Genomic DNA, 2,500 nt, shown 5'->3' with positions numbered 1-2,500 from the left:
CTTCCCCTGCTGTTAATAGATGGATGAGAGCCTGTGTGTGAGCACGTGTGCACGTGTTGGAGTATATAAAGTATGCAGTCCCTCCAGGTCCTTTGTCTAACCACTCTGTTTGGCGCCAGGAACCCACACAATACAATATGGAGTGTTAATTTCACTTTTAACACTCCAGATTTTACAGTGCAGTGTCTACTGTATTCCACGAGAAGCGGCATACAAAAATAGCCAGTCTACAAGACCACAATGCATTCTACTAGCTCTACAATGCATCACATTGTGACTCGCTAGCTTGTCAATCTGCAATTTTTGCCATTTATTTATTCTTGGAAATATTTTAATATTCTTTCAATGTTTTCAAACATTCCATCTATAACAATTTCACCAAAATAGGGAAGCCATGCAGGTTGAAATGTGTTAAAATACAATAAAGATTGCATTGTTTAGAAACACTTTATTGTTTTGACCATCGATGAGAGGCTTCAACACAGCAGGTAAAATGGGGCAACCAATCTTCTACTACTAGTGACAGAATAAGACCATGATATTAAATCAACACAGCTCTGGACTTCAAGCACAGCTGATGTAGAAACTGTTCTGGTAGAAAATGTGGTTGAATTGTGATTCTTTTAACCACTTAAACCCTAGTCTCCCAATTCCAAGTCATAATGAGGTGAACATTAGGTTTGCCAATGAAGTACCGTATATATAGGGTTTAAGTGGTTAATCTGCAATGCACTGCAACCAGGCAATGCCATTGAGAATCCATTATGGATGCTGCACATTACACTGATGCATGTAATCGACTGAGAAGGAGAGAATATACGATCAAAGACACCTTTGCAGGATTTGTGAGAAGAAGAAGTTTCTCAGACTGATCAATGATTTCTGGATTAGTATTCCTTTAAGTTTTGGATGTGGCTCACGGCCGACATACAGATCTTAGAAATAGGTCAATTGCAACAAGATGACCTCGGTGCCAATTTGCCTGTTTTGAAACCTAATACTTGTCCAGCATATGCAATGTGGGCAATCAAAGGAGACGAAGGCAACAAGGTCCACATATTGGAAAACACAGCGTGTCCGACTGTCCGTCCGAACAACCTACAGCAGGGGTCTTCAACAGGGGGTCCGGGACCCCTATGGTGTCCTCAGAGTTACTACAGGGGGTCCTCCAAATCTTTGTGTGATAGAAAGAAAAAAAGAAAATATCCTTTTTAGCCAGATTCTTAACCAGATTCTGATAACTTTAGCCAAAAATAGCAGATCTACAAGCTCACAGCTTGTAGATTGGCTATTTTCGGCAAAGAGGTTTGGTGTAGAGGGGAGAAGTATTGACAGTTCAAGTGGATAAATAACTGAAAACTGAAATTGACATGAATCCAACATACACTAATGATTGTGTTGTCAAACGATTAAACTATATGGAATCTATAAAAAGGTTGTTGGGGTCCCTGCTTCATCTCTCTCTCTCAATTAAGGGGTACTTGGCCTGAAAACGTTGAAGACCCCTGACCTACAGTACATGTAGCATGGTGATACATGGAACAATCAAGTCTTTAACATATAGCAGCGTGGTGATGCAAAAACACATACTTGGATTCAGATCTACAGGAGATCCAAAGGTAAAGTGTGGTTTAGTGTAGAAAACTGAGGTTTTGAAGAAAAACTAAATCCATGCCCTTAAAGGGGAATTCCGGGCGAGTGCTTTTCTTACAGTAATCTGATGTTATTCCATCCATTAACCAGTGGTAGAGATGGAAATAAAAAGTACATTTCTAGTGAGTTAGCTTTGACTGGATTTAACCCCCTCTTTATGGCAGTCCATTATCGACAACACTCCGTCGACACATCTCCACCATTATGAAGGACATATGTAAACAAGAACAAGGAATCGCAGAGCAATATAAATAAGCAATTTAGCGTAAAATCCCACCACTCATGTTTTTTCGAGATACAAAAAAAAAAACCTTTTTGTTCCTGGATATCATAACACCAGATTAACGTGGTAAAGCGGCTAGTCCGGAATTCCCCTTTAAGGTGGTGTACGTTTTTTTTGTTAAATTTAATAAGTCAGTGTTAAATAGCTCTATATTCCGATTTGTGTTTGTTTATTAACAGGGGCTCCCTGTCTCTTCAATGCTTTAGTAAACAGAAAATATATTTTCAGGTCAGGATGAAACAAAAGAAATGAGAAGCCAAAATGAGAACTGGAACGCTATGAAAGTGATGCTGATAAATGATCTGTGTGGGGGTCTCTCTACTGATTGGTATGCTGACCTGAATATGTATTTTCTATTCACTAAATAGCAGGAGAGACGGGAGGACCCTTTTACTAAACAAACACACAGAAAGTAGAGCTTTGACGCTTGAAATGAACAAACCTTTATTCTTATTTCATTTAATTTTGTACAAAAACAAACAAAAGAAGAAAACACTCACACCACCTTTAAGTGAAAATCTTGTATTTAAAAAAAAAGAACAACATCTCAAAATCATGAGAGCC

This window comes from Nannobrachium achirus (genome assembly GCF_963921795.1).
Source record: "Nannobrachium achirus genome assembly, chromosome: 1".
Lineage (NCBI taxonomy): Eukaryota > Metazoa > Chordata > Actinopteri > Myctophiformes > Myctophidae > Nannobrachium > Nannobrachium achirus.
This window is presented reverse-complemented; position numbering follows the sequence as displayed.